Below are 14935 nucleotides of genomic sequence, written 5' to 3' on the forward strand. Positions count from 1 at the left end.
TGCATCCAACCTCGGCCGGGCACAAAATCTAACTGGGGCTTGAAGGAGGGTCATAGTGGGAGGAGCCAGTGCACACCAGGTAGTCCTAAATCTTTCTAGAGTGCCCAGCCTCCTTCGGAGCCCGCTATTCCCCATGGTCCTTTCGGAGTTCCCAGCATCCACTAGGACGTTAGAGAAATGCTCCTGGACTTCCCTCTTAATTTATTATTGCCATTACCTGTGAAGAAACAGCTTTCTTATCATTTAACTAGTTCAACACAGGTGATGGAAATCATAAATTAAGAGGGAAGTCTAGAAACAGAGCATTCTGTAACTAGTGGGGTGGGTCATGTTGGAGGGTCTGTAAATGGGTAACTGTGATGTGGTATGCTGCAGTTGGAATGCTAGTTACACAGAATGCAGCAACACGGTAACATGATGGAACCCCAGACTGACTGTCTCTTTCCGGAAATTACCGAGTGACGTCCGGCAGTGTTCGGAATGCTCCGGAGATGCGCGCGCTCTCCCTGGCTGCCGAACGTCCTGTATTCGGCGACGCTCGTATCTCATGCCGCGCTGCAATTTGCGGGTTGAGTGTCACGTGACTGGCTGCTCCGTTGTCCGGGTAACGGGAAAGCGAAGCGGCCTGGTACCGGGCTTCAAGCCTAACGAGAGAAGCGAGATAAACGGCAAGGAGACCGGAGGGTGAGATAATGAATGCTAAGAGTGATGGAGAGGGGGTATAAGGACACAATTTATTAGTGCGTGTAGCAGGGGTATGGGTAAATGGATTAGTATACCCTGTATGTAAGCCACAGTCATGTACCATATAATGTATCCCTGGGGTGCACTGTGTTGGTCTATGCTAGAGACTGATGTGTTTTGTGCAGGTTCCTGCATTACAGCTTTATACTTGGTCATATGCAGGCACATCATCATTATTACCATTATTGTTATTGGCAATTTAATTAATATAGTTTATTATGTAAAGCACCATAACATAATTCTGTGTAACACATCCTATGCATATGGCACAATGCCCACTCTTTAGGCAGAGTAGCCTAGCATCCTAGATACCACTGACCGTCCCAGTCAGGTGGGCTTCATGATGCTACTTCTGTAGAACTACGTCAACGTGGGCCCTCCCTGTGCTGCACAAAGACGCTAGTTGCCAGGAAAACCCAACCCCCGGGATCTCCTGGATTACTCCATTCAAATGACAGCGAGTGTGGTACAGTAATAACAGAAAAAAAAACCATACAAGGTGACGATAAAGGAGCAGATGTAAGACGGAGAGTAGAGAGGGTACAACTCCTCTTGCTTTGAAATGCTGTTTTTAACTAAACTGTCCACAATTATATCTTAGCACCCCTCTGCGCAGTTTATGCACAACTTACATGTATTTCTCTTTCTACCTTTAACCTACTAACTTATTCCCATTACAGTCTGCCTGGACCAATTTGCAATATGTGGCACGTCACCTTCTGCAGAATCCGAAAGTTAGGTACACAGACATATACAGTCATTGGGCAAGTTCAATGTCGGATTGGGGTATGAAAGGCCCATCGGGGTAATGCAGTGTAGAGGGCCCATGTTTAAGGGCTGTGGTCAGCCACCAGATGGGGTTTGGCCAGCCACCACAGACAGTTGGCATACTGTTAGGTGAACGTTGGTGCCGTTTCTTTGTCAGTGGTCCTGCTGCACCAGTTAACTTGCTCTTTAATAGAGTAGCAATGTACTGTATATTTCGAGTGCGCAGTCTGGAAAATGACTCCTAGAGTAGAGAGGTGGACCATGGGGCAGTGGGTCCCATCGGGGATTTCCCCTGTAGGCCAGTCAGATCCTGGGCAAATTGCTCGATATCAGCTGATTTCCCCGATAATCAGGTGTGTATGCAGGAGCGTTAGCTGATAAACGTCTCAAAGCACTTTTGCAAACTGTCGGATTGAGATGCATGTTATGAGCAGTTTAAAGGTGCGTACACACTATGCAAAATTTTAAACAATCTCGCTAATTTTCACCATTCTTAGCGATATCGTTTATAATATTGCCCAGTGTGTATGCTACAAGCAATCAACGATGCACACTCCTGCGATCGTTATCTGCCCCCTCCGTCGCCTTGGCATGCAGGTCAGTTTGGACTTATCATCCAAAACTGCATTTCTGGAAGGGTAGCGAAAAACACTAGACGATATCGCTCATGGGGGGTCATTCCGACCTGATCGCACGCTGCCATTTTTCGCAGCGCAGCGTTCAGGTCACTACTGCGCATGCGTATGCACTGCAATGCGCAGGCGCTTCGTACGGGTACAGAGCAGATCGTTCGGCGATGGATTTAACGAAGAATCCATTCGCACAGTCGATCACAAGAAGATTGACAGGAAGAGGGCGTTTATGGGTGTCAACTGACCGTTTTCAGGGAGTGGTTGGAAAAACGCAGGCGTGTTTGCAGGGCGGGTGTTTGACGTCAGTTCTGTGACCGGACAGGCTGAAGTGATCGCAGCGGCTGAGTAAGTTCAGACCTACTCAGAAACTGCACAAACTATTTTTGTAGTGCTCGGCTGCACAGGCGTTCGCACACTTGCAAAGCTAAAATACACTACCCAGTGGGCGGCGACTATGCGTTTGCACGGCTGCAAAAAGTAGCTAGCGAGCGATTAACTCGGAATGACCCCCATGGAGCGAATCGCCTAGTGTGTACCCAGCTTAATACTGAAGTTGCCCAATCTCCTGATCTATTGATGATGGTACACACTAATAATAATCGCTCCGAGGATCAGAATGCGTATCTATTCTGCCGAGTGATCGGCATAGTCTGTTCCAGGCTTTAGTTTCCTAAGGACTGTAAGCTTGCAGGCAGAGCCCTCTTTCCAGGGAGTCAATGGGCCTGATTCAGAGGTGGATGTAGTTTAGATGCGGCCATAAGTAACCAATGTTTTGTGGTCTGTGCGTGCGTCGGAACAGCGGTGCGCATATGCCGTGATACTATTGCAGCGCTATTCGCAGTTTGATTGACAGATTGCAGGCATCTGGGAAGGAGGCGTGTCAGCGCCGTTTTGGGGGCGTTCCGAAGCCAACCATTGTGTCTTCAGATGCAGTTTCAATGGCCCCGGCATCTTAGTTGTGGCACACATTCAATCTTAGGGTTTCTCTGATGGCCTACATGATGCTCCTGATGTTTATCTGATGCTGCATCCACAGACACATGCAGAGGATCTGAGAAGCCGGCGGTGGGCATCTCATTACAAATTACGGCACCTGCAGCATTTGTACAACTTCTCCCATTCACTGCGATCGAAGACGCGTCACGTACCCAACTTGACTCCACATCTGTATTCGATCCAATGTCTCTAATGTCTAATTGTCATCGCTTTGTTTTTTTTTGTTTTTGTTTTTCTAATTTATGTTTATACATTTAGTTGGTTCTGTAGAGTCTAATTTCAACAGCTCTAAGTAGTATCTTAAAAATTGTCATTTATTACGTATAATGGAAACCACAGATGTACTGTATGTTTATAGTTCCTGGCATTACTAATTGCGAAAACGTATTCATCCAGTATACACAGTACATGGTGTCAAGTTCTGGGTCTTGAGTTAATAAGGGTATTATTGTGGAGATACTAACTGGCTGGAATGTATGGTGAGAACACTGAAGTGTTTTGCAGGATATTCAGCACATGAGCTTTTATACAGTATAGAGATATAGGGGGTCATTCAGACCCAGCCGCTGTTGCGGCATGCAGCGCAGTGGCTGCGCGGACTCACACATTGCGGTCGCACCCCTGATGGATGCGACCGCAATGTGATTGACAGGCAGTGGCATTGCGGAGGCGGGATTACAGTATTGCGGGGTGGCACCGAAAAAAAGGGGCGGAATGGGACCTTTTCAGGAGGCTGCGTGATATCATTCAGCCGCTCTGAAAAAAAAAATGCCCACTTACTGCCTGACAAGGGGTCAACCCTAGATCCGATGTGTTCGCAATAAGATTGCGGACGCATCGGGAGCCAGCCCCACACATGATGGGAGGCCTTGCCCTGTGCTGGGCGGCCCTCAGCATGTGCAGAAATGAGCGCAGATCTGGCTGTGTATGCAGCCATTTGCGTTCATCTCTGGATAACCCCCTTAGTGTTCATACTAGGCTGTTTTAACAGGGTGCTGCGCCCTGCCAGATTTGAAAACGGCAAAGTGTCCTCTGCCCTTTTAGCAGCGCCCTGCTAAAACAGCCTGCCAGTGCCTTCCCACCTGTGGGCCACAGTGTCCCGCGGGGGGGGAGGGTTACTTGCGGTTGCGTAACACCGCCGACAGGTGAATAGATGCCGTGTGCATGCGCACGACACCTATTCACAGTGAGGGGAAAGCTTGGGGGCAGCCCAGCGTGCCTGTAAGTGTTGGGCACACCACCAAGAGTGATGGCGACGGGGCCGCACCCCCTTTTCAGACGTGTTGACACCTTTGTGGCGCGCACCAGTGCCCCGCCCTGACTGCAACCTAGCAGGAACACTAGAGCTATATGGGCCTAATTCAGACCTGATTGCAGCAGCAAATTTGTTAGCAAATGGGCATAACCATGTGCACTGCAGGGGGGAGAGCAGATGTAACATGTGCAGAGAGAGTTAGATTTAGTTGGGGTGTGTTCAAAGTGAAATCTAAATTGTAGTGTAAAAGTAAAGCCACCATTATTTACCCTGCACAAAAACAATATAACCCACCCAAATCTAACTCTCTCTGCACATGTTACATCTGCCCCCCTGCAGTGCACGTGGTTTTGCCCATTTGCTGCTGTGATCAGGTCTTAATTAGGCCCTTTGTACTGTAGATATACAGATATGTCCACATACATCTAGCCTCTTTGCATGTTAAACAGCCCTTCGACTCGGTAGCGCTGAGCGTATTTTAGCGTGACTTTTTTCATTAAATGCATTTTATTCACAAAGATATGTGAATAGGACACACAAGCAGCTTATGCTGATTAAAATAATATGCAGCATGCCTATATATTGTGTGTGACTGTGGCTACGTTACTGTGTTTTCCAGTCAACGTTTTGCAGTAAAACACTAACGTAGCATTTCGTATGCAGATACAGCCGCGGTCACACACAGAATATTGGGGGTAATTCTGAGTTGATCGCAGCTTCAAGTTTGTTAGCAATTGGGCAAAACCATGTGCACTGCAGGGAGGCAGATATAACATGTGCCGAGAGAGTTAGATTTGGGTGGGGTGTGTTCAATCTGCAATCTAAATTGCAGTGTAAAAATAAAGTAGCCAGTATTTACCCTGCACAGAAACAAAATAACCCACCCAAATCTTACTCTCTCTACACATGTTATATCTGCCTCCCCTGCAGTGCACATGGTTTTGCCCAATTGCTATCAAAAATCCTGCTGCGATCAACTTGGAATTACCCCCATAGGCATTCCGCATATTATTTTAATCAGCATAAGCTGCTTGTGCATACTATTCTCATCGCTTTGCGAATAAGACACATTTTATTGGAAAAAGTAGCATGAAAAGATGCTCGCGGTTACCAAGTAACAGATGCTCACGCGTTATGTGTAACGCGACTTACGTGTATGTGGACACATCTGTATGGATACATCATTTTTCATATTGCAGTAATCTGTAATGGTTTAATTAATTCACATTTTAAATTTGGGCAGTACGGATGGTGCAGTAGTTAGTATTACTGCCTCACAGCACTGAAGTCATGGGTTCGATTCCCACCATGGCCCGAACTGTGCGGAGTTTGTATATTCTCCCCGTACTTGCGTGGGTTTCCTCCATGTACTCCGGTTTCCTCCCACTATCTAAAAATATACTGGTAGGTTAACTGGATCCCAACAAAATTAATCCTAGAATGTATGTGTGCGTGTATCTGTGGTAGAGAATATAGATTGTAAGCTCCACTGGGGCAGGGACTGATGTGAATGGCCAAATATTCTCTGTAAAGCACTGCGGAATATGTGTGTGCTATATAAATAACTGGTAATAAATAAATGTTAACATCCATGACTTCATTCAGCTCTGCATTTTAAAAGCAAGTGGGAAATGCAGAACCAGTGTATTTTCACACTGTGACAAGGTGTTTGGTAGGCTGCTGTGATGTTATAATTATCTTTATTATTACTTAGTAAAGAGAGATAATGTCTCCAGTAAACGACAATAAATTCAGGTCCCAATCTGTAATGGTATAGTAATGTACAATCTATGTGCCTCTGTGTAGATTGGAAACAAAATGAAAGAATAAAGCGTACAAGACTCACATATGTTGCATTCTCAGGACTGTCCCAGTTGAAAACTTCAGGTCACCTGTTGTTTCTCTAGCATCCATAAGGGATATTGGGAACAGATCAGTACTATGGGGCATAGACGGGTCCAAAGGAGCCAGTGCACTTTTAATTTCTTCAACTGGGTGTGCTGGCTCCTCCCCTGTATGCCCCCTCCTACAGCTCAGTTTAGAAAAAAGTGCCCTCAGGAGAGGATGCACACTCTGCTAGCTCCAGATTTTTTTCTTCAATTTCTTTTAAACTTTTATTTCTTCCGGTATGCTGTTTGGGCAACAGCATACCGGCGCCGTGGGAGTTAGGTGGGGGCGGTCACCGGCCTCTTGAGGTGCAGAGCCGCTTCCCTGCTGCTGGAACACCGTCCTGAGGGGCTGTTTGTTCAGCGGGGCATGGGGCCTTTGCTGTAGCAGCCGCAGCATGCCGCACACCCCTGACGCTGCCTTAGGGTGATCATCGGTGTTGAGTACACACCGGGGACACCGCTAGGGGGGGTCCCCCGGTTCACTGTGCAGCAGAAGCGCGGGTGAGGCGTACGGATTCCCCCTGGGGGGGACCCGCTGTAGCCCCTGTGTGAGACTGGCTAAATATTCTTGTACCAAGCATTTATGTGAGGCTACAAACACATAGGGAGACATGGCCAGTATAAATATTACACAGTAGCTCCAGCGCCATTACAGGGGACGGAGCTACATCAGAGCTGGCTCAGCGGCATTTTAGCGCCTTCCTCTGCATAAGCAGCAGCAGCAGTCTCATACAGCTCCTCCATAACGGTCACACGCTGGATCACTGGTACCGGGTGTAGAGGACGAGAGCTGCTATATTGTGCACAAATATCATTCCTCTGAGGGAATTTTCATAAGACAGTCTCACTGTTGGTTATGTGTATGTAAAACGCTGATAGCCTCACTGGGAGTGTGCAGCATAGGGTGCGCTGGTGTCCTCTCTCTTGTGTCTCCTCACATGCAATAGGGCAGGCTGGTACTGTATTTCAGGCTGTGTTGTATATGTATTGTACCTGATTTTCTCTATCGTCCTAGTGGATGCTGGGGTTCCTGAAAGGACCATGGGGAACAGCGGCTCCGCAGGAGACGGGGCACAAAAAGTAAAGCTTTAGGATCAGGTGGTGTGCACTGGCTCCTCCCCCTATGACCCTCCTCCAAGCCTCAGTTAGGTTTTTGTGCCCGGCCGAGAAGGGTGCAATCTAGGTGGCTCTCCTAAAGAGCTGCTTAGAAAAGTTTAGCTTAGGTTTTTTATTTTACAGTGAGTCCTGCTGGCAACAGGATCACTGCATCGAGGGACTTAGGGGAGAAGAAGTGAACTCACCTGCGTGCAGGATGGATTGGCTTCTTTGGCTACTGGACATTGGCTCCAGAGGGACGATCACAGGTACAGCCTGGATGGTCACCGGAGCCTCGCCGCCGGCCCCCTTGCAGATGCTGAAAAGAGAAGAAGGTCCAGAATCGGCGGCAGAAGACTCCTCAGTCTTCTTAAGGTAGCGCACAGCACTGCAGCTGTGCGCCATTGCTCTCAGCACACTTCACACGGCAGTCACTGAGGGTGCAGGGCGCTGGGGGGGGCGCCCTGGGAGGCAATGAAAATCCTTTTTTTGGCAAAAAATACCTCACATATAGCCTCCGGGGCTATATGGAGATATTTAACCCCTGCCAGAATCCATTTTTAAGCGGGAGACGAGCCCGCCGAAAAGGGGGCGGGGCCTATCTCCTCAGCACACAGCGCCATTTCCTCACACAGTTCCGCTGGTCAGGAAGGCTCCCAGGCTCTCCCCTGCACTGCACTACAGAAACAGGGTTAAATCAAGAGAGGGGGGGCAAAATTTGGCGAAATTGTGATTTTATAAAAGCAGCTATAAGGGAGCACTTATTATAAGGCTATCCCTGTAAAATATAGCGCTTTGGTGTGTGCTGGCAAACTCTCCCTCTGTCTCCCCAAGGGGCTAGTGGGGTCCTGTCCTCTATCAGAGCATTCCCTGTGTGTGTGTGCTATATGTCGGTACGTGTGTGTCGACATGTATGAGGACGATGTTGGTGAGGAGGCGGAGCAAATTGCCTGTAATGGTGATGTCACTCTCTAGGGAGTCGACACCGGAATGGATGGCTTATTTATGGAAATTACGTGACAATGTCAACACGCTGCAAGCCGGTTGACGACATGAGAGGGCCGGCGAACAAATTAGTATCTGTCCAGGCGTCTCAAACACCGTCAGGGGCTGTAAAATGCCCATTTACCTCAGTCGGTCGACACAGACCCAGACACGGACACTGATTTCAGTGTCGACGGTGAAGAAACAAACGTATTTTCTTTTAGGGCCACACGTTAAGGGCAATGAAGGAGGTGTTACATATTTCTGATACTCCAAGTACCACAAAAAAGGGTATTATGTGTGAGGTGAAAAAACTACCTGTAGTTTTTCCTGAATCAGATAAATTAAATGAAGTGTGTGATGATGCGTGGGTTTCCCCCGATAGAAAATTATTGGCGGTATACCCTTTCCCGCCAGAAGTTAAGGCGCGGTGGGAAACACCCCTCAGGGTGGATAAGGCGCTCACACGCTTATCAGAACAAGTGGCGGTACCATCTACGGATAGGGCCGTACTTAAGGAGCCAGCTGATAGGAGGCTGAAAAATATCCTAAAAAGTATACACACACATGCTGGTGTTATACTGCGACCAGCGATCGCCTCAGCCTGGATGTGCAGAGCTGAGGTGGCTTGGTCGGATTCCCTGACTAAAAATATTGATACCTTTGACAGGGACAGTATTTTATTGACTATAGAGCATTTAAAGGATGCATTTCTATATATGCAGAGGGATATTTGCACTCTGGCATCAAGAGTAAATGCGATGTCCATATCTGCAAGAAGATGTTTATGGACACGACAGTGGTCAGGTGATGCAGATTCCAAACGGCACAAAGATGTATTGCCGTATAAAGGGGAGGAGTTATTTGGGGTCGGTCCATGGGACCTGGTGGCCAGGGCAACTGCTGGAAAATCCACAGTTTTTTACCCTAAGTCACATCTCTGCAGAAAAAGACACCGTCTTTTCAGCCTCAGTCCTTTTGTCCCTATAAGAGTCATATCTGCCCAGGGATAGAGGAAAGGGAAGAAGACTGCAGCAGGCAGCCCATTCCCAGGAACAGAAGCCCTCCACCGCTTCTACCAAGTTCTCAGCATGACGCTGGGACCGTACAGGACCCCTGGATCCTACAAGTAGTATCCAAGGGGTACAGATTGGAATGTCGAGAGGTTTCCCCCCTCGCAGGTTCCTGTAGTCTGCTGTACCAATGTCTCCCTCCGACAGGGAGGCAGTATTGAAAACAATTCACAAGCTGTATTCCCAGCAGGTGATAATAAATTTACCCCTCCGACAACAAGGAAAGGGGTATTACTCCACACTATATGGTGGTACTGAAGGCTAGGTGAGACCTATTCTAAATCTGAAAAAATTGAACACTTACAAGGGTTCAAATCCAGATGGAGTCACTCAGAGCAGTGATAGCAAAGAACAAGGGGACTATATGGTGTCCCGGGACATCAGGGATGCTTACCTCCATGTCCCAAAATTTGCCTTTTCTCACCAAGGGTACCTCAGGTTCGTGGTACAGAACTGTCACTATCAGTTTCAAGACGATGCCGTTGGATTGTCCAAGGCACCCCGGGTCCTTACCAAGGTAATGACCGAAAGGAGGATTCGTCTTCAAAGAAAATTGACGACCTCCTGATAAGAACAAGGTCCAGAGAACAGTTGGAGGTCGGAGTAGCACTATCTCAAGTAGTTCTACGACAGCACGGGTGGATTCTAAATATTCCAAAACCGCAGTTGTTCCGACGACACGTCTGCTGGTCCTAGGGATGATTCTGGACACAGTCCAGGAAAAGGTGTTTCTCCCAGAGGAGAAAGCCAGGGAGTTATCCGAGCTAATCGGGATCCTCCTAAAACCAGGAAAAGTGTCAGTGCATCATTGCACAAGAGTCCTGGTAAAAGTGGTGGCTTATTACGAAGCGCTTCCATTCGGCAGATTTCACGCAAGAACTCTTCAGTGGGATCTGCTGGACAAATGGTCCGGATCGCATCTTCAGATGCATCAGCGGATAACCCTATATCCAAGGACAAGGGTGTCTCTCCTGTGGTGATTACAGAGTGCTCATCTTCTAGAGGGCCGCAGATTCGGCATTCAGGATTGGATGCTCGTGACCACGGAGGCCAGCCTGAGAGGCTGGGGAGCAGTCACACAAGGAGTGTGATCAAGTCTGGAGAATTCTCTCCACATAAATATACTGGAGCTAAGAACAAATTTATAATGCTCTAAGCTTAGCAGCAGTGACAAAACTGCAAGGATTTTTCGCTAGGCGGAAAATCATGTGATAGCACTGTCAGCAGTGTTCATTCCGGGAGTGGACGACTGGGAAGCAGACTTCCTCAGCAGGCACGACCTCCACCCGGGAGAGTGGGAACTTCATCGGGAAGTTTTCCGCATGATTGTGAACCGTTGGGAAAGACCAAAGGTGGACATGATGGCGTCCCGCCCGAACAAAAAAATGGGACAGGTATTGCGCCAGGTCACGAGACCTTCAAGCGATAGCTGTGGACGTCCTGGTAACACCGTGGGTGTAACAGTCGGTGTATGTGTTCCCTTTTCTGCTTCTCATAACCAAGGTATTGAGAATTATAAGACATAGAGGAGTAAGAACTATACTCGTGGCTCCGGATTGGCCAAGAGGGACTTGGTAACCGGAACTTCAAGAGATGCTCACAGAGGACTAATGGCCTCGGGAGCTAAGAAGGGATTTGCTTTCAGCAAGCACCATGTCTGTTCCAAGAGGAACCGTGGCATCGGCCTTTAAGAAAGGACCTGCTCCAGCAGGGACCTTGTCTGTTCCAAGACTTACCGCGACTGCGTTTGACGGCATGGCGGTTTGAACGCCGGATCCTAAGGGAAAAGGCATTCCGGAAGAGGTCATACCTACCCTGGTCAAAGCCAGGAAGGAGGTGACCGCACAACGTTATCACCACATGTGGTAAAAATATGTTGCGTGGGTGAGGCCAGGAGGGCCCCACGAAAAAATTTCAACTAGAGTTGGCCCTGGCCTCGGCCAGGCGATTGTCAAAATTGGCGGTTTTGTCTTACAAAAGCCCATATTTGATTTTCCATTCGGACAGGGCAGAACTGCGGACTCGTCCCCAGTTTCTTCCTAAGGTGGTGTCAGCGTTTCACCTGAAACAACCTATTGTGGTGCCTGCGGCTACTAGGGACTTGGAGGACTCCAAGTTGCTAGATGTTGTCAGGGCCTTGAAAATATATATATATACATAATTCCAGGACGGCTGGAGTCAGAAAGTCTGACTTGCTGTTTATATTGTAGGCACCCAAAAAGCTGGGTGCTCCTGCTTCTAAGCAGACTATTGCTCGTTGGATTTGTAGTACAATTCAGCTTGCACATTCTGTGGCAGGCCTGCCACAGCCAAAATCTGTAAATGCCCATTCCACAAGGAAGGTGGGCTCATCTTGGGCGGCTGCCCGAGGGGTCTCGGCTTTACAACTTTGCCGAGCAGCTATTTGGTCAGGGGCAAACACGTTTGCTAAATTCTACAAATTTGATACCCTGGCTAAGGAAGACCTGGAGTTCTCTCATTCGGTGCTGCAGAGTCATCCGCACTCTCCCGCCCGTTTGGGAGCTTTGGTATAATCCCCATGGTCCTTTCAGGAACCCCAGCATCCACTAGGACGATAGAGAAAATAAGAATTTACTTACCGATAATTCTATTTCTCGGAGTCCGTAGTGGATGCTGGGCGCCCATCCCAAGTGCGGATTATCTGCAATACTTGTACATAGTTACAAAAATCGGGTTATTATTGTTGTGAGCCATCTTTTCAGAGGCTCCGCTGTTATCATACTGTTAACTGGGTTCAGATCACAGGTTGTACAGTGTGATTGGTGTGGCTGGTATGAGTCTTACCCGGGATTCAAAATCCTTCCTTATTGTGTACGCTCGTCCGGGCACAGTATCCTAACTGAGGCTTGGAGGAGGGTCATAGGGGGAGGAGCCAGTGCACACCACCTGATCCTAAAGCTTTACTTTTTGTGCCCTGTCTCCTGCGGAGCCGCTGTTCCCCATGGTCCTTTCAGGAACCCCAGCATCCACTACGGACTCCGAGAAATAGAATTATCGGTAAGTAAATTCTTATTTTCTTTTTCACAATGGTAAAACAGAAGTTATGCAGTGTATGTAATACTAGATTTTCCCCTATCTTATCTGGCTCAATATCATGCGAGTAGTGTAGTCAGTCATCACAAAATGCTGATAACGATGTGTGGGAGAGTCAAGAGCCCTCCTAGCTGGGGGCTATCAAAACTATGATGTCTAATATGTCATCTCAACTCACTGCAAATGCCAATAATACTCAGGAACTGCAACAAGCAGTGGCAAATCTAGCTGCTAAACATCCCCCCGTCTACTGCAGGTGCACAAAAATGTGCTTTACCTGCACTACTGTCAGATACTGATGATGATATACAGGATGATGTGGATCCCATAAGCGGGGACGCCACACCTACACAGCGTATTGAACCCCTCATATTGGCTATTAGGGATGTGTTAAAGCTCCCCCTGGAGGATGCTAATAATCTGCAGTCATTTTTCCTCCCACAAGACAACATGACAGTCACATTTCCTGACTCCAGGGAATTGGATGATTTAGTTAAAATAGCCTGGAAAAACCCACATAAAAAATATCAGTTGTCCAAGCGGTTTTTGCATACCTTCCCCTTTGCCCCTGAAGGCAGGAAATTCTGGGAAGAATCTCCAGCAGTAGACATCTCAGTCTCTCACCTTTCTAAAAAGGTGGTACTTCCTGCTCCCGGCTCCTTTACGGTAAAGGACCCGGCAGATAGGAAAATTGAGACCACTCTGAAATCTATCTACACTGCTGCAGGTGTAGCTCAAAGACCGGTCATTGTAGGTTGCTGGATGACACGTGCAATTCATTCCTGGGCTACTCAAATTCAGGAAGGCCTCTCGTGTGATATGACCTTAGTTACTACTGTAACTTTCCTAAAACACATTCAGGACACGGCAAGAGTCCTCTGTGACTCCCTTAAAGAGATTGGCAATGTTAATGCTAGGACCACGGCTATGGCTTTGTCTCCGCGCAGAGCCATGTGGTTGCATCAGTGGATTGCTGATGCTGACTCCAAACGTAATGTGGAATCTCTTCCCCTCACAGGTGAATGGCTTTTTGGAGGTGAATTGGACGCATGGATTTCCAAAGCTACTGCTGGGAAATCTACATTTCTCTGACGTCCTAGTGGATGCTGGGAACTCCTTAAGGACCATGGGGAATAGACGGGCTCCGCAGGAGACTGGGCACTCTAAAAGAAAGATTAGGTACTATCTGGTGTGCACTGGCTCCTCTCTCTATGCCCCTCCTCCAGACCTCAGTTAGAATCTGTGCCCGGCCAGAGCTGGGTGCTCCTAGTGGGCTCTCCTGAGCTTGCTAGAAAGAAAGTATTTGTTAGGTTTTTTATTTTCAGTGAGATCTGCTGGTAACAGACTCACTGCTACGTGGGACTGAGGGGAGAGAAGCAAACCTACCTGCTTGCAGCTAGCTTGTGCTTCTTAGGCTACTGGACACCATTAGCTCCAGAGGGTTCGAACACAGGGCCTGACCTCGATCGTCCGTTCCCGGAGCCGCGCCGCCGTCCCCCTTGCAGAGCCAGAAGACAGAAGAGAAGCGATAAAATCGGCGGCAGAAGACTCCTGTCTTCATTAAGGTAGCGCACAGCACTGCAGCTGTGCGCCATTGCTCCCACAGCACACCACGCACTCCGGTCACTGTAGGGTGCAGGGCGCTGGGGGGGGCGCCCTGGGCAGCAATAAAAATACCTTTGGCATAAAAATACACATAATACAGTCTGTGACTATATATGTGTAAAACCCCTGCCATTTTTAGTCAGAAACAGGACAGAAGCCCGCCGCTGAAGGGGGGCGGGGCCTTCTTCCTCATCACACCAGCGCCATTTTCTCTTCACAGCTCCGCTGGAAGGAAGCTCCCCAGGCTCTCCCCTGCAGTATCCTGGTACACAAAGGGTGAAAAGAGAGGGGAGGGGGGCACATAAATTTAGGCGCAAAAATTGTATATACAGCAGCTACTGGGTAAACACTGAGTTGTAGTGTAATCCCTGGGTTATATAGCGCTGGGGTGTGTGCTGGCATACTCTCTCTCTGTCTCTCCAAAGGGCCTTGTGGGGGAACTGTCTTCAAATAGAGCATCCCCTGTGTGTGTGGTGTGTCGGTACGCGTGTGTCGACATGTCTGAGGTAAAAGGCTCCTCTAAGGAGGTGATAGAGCGGATATGTGTGTGAGAGGGTGTCTCCGTCAACAACGCCGACACCTGTTTGGATATGTGTAAGTGCTAAGGTGAATTTATTGCACAAATGGTTAGGGAACAGACAGGAAATCTACCCATGTCTGTCCCTATGTCACAGAGACCTTCAGAGTCTCACAATGCTCACTATCCAAAATAACAAACACTGGTATCGACACAGAGTTTAACTCCACTGTCGACTACGATAATGCAAAGTTACAGTCAAGATGGCTAGAAGGTATTCAATATATGATATTGAAATAAAAGATGATTTGCATATCACTGAT

At 48.1% G+C, this 14935-nt stretch overlaps 1 protein-coding gene across 5 annotated transcripts in view; it reads left to right on the top strand.

The window, feature by feature from the left end:
• Positions 1–419: 419 nt before the first annotated feature.
• Positions 420–14935, top strand: part of IFT140 (intraflagellar transport 140) — a 364909-nt gene continuing 350393 nt past the window's right edge. For 2 of the 5 annotated variants that reach the window (XM_063934664.1, XM_063934666.1), the window contains exons 1-2: positions 420–684; positions 1425–1483. The gene's annotated coding sequence lies outside the window, so the exon portion shown is untranslated. The remainder of the gene's footprint in view (positions 685–1424; positions 1484–14935) is intronic. The other 3 variants (XM_063934665.1, XM_063934663.1, XM_063934667.1) reach the window with 2 other exon arrangements.

The sequence above is a fragment of the Pseudophryne corroboree genome, chromosome 7, assembly GCF_028390025.1.
Source record: "Pseudophryne corroboree isolate aPseCor3 chromosome 7, aPseCor3.hap2, whole genome shotgun sequence".
Classification (NCBI taxonomy): domain Eukaryota; kingdom Metazoa; phylum Chordata; class Amphibia; order Anura; family Myobatrachidae; genus Pseudophryne; species Pseudophryne corroboree.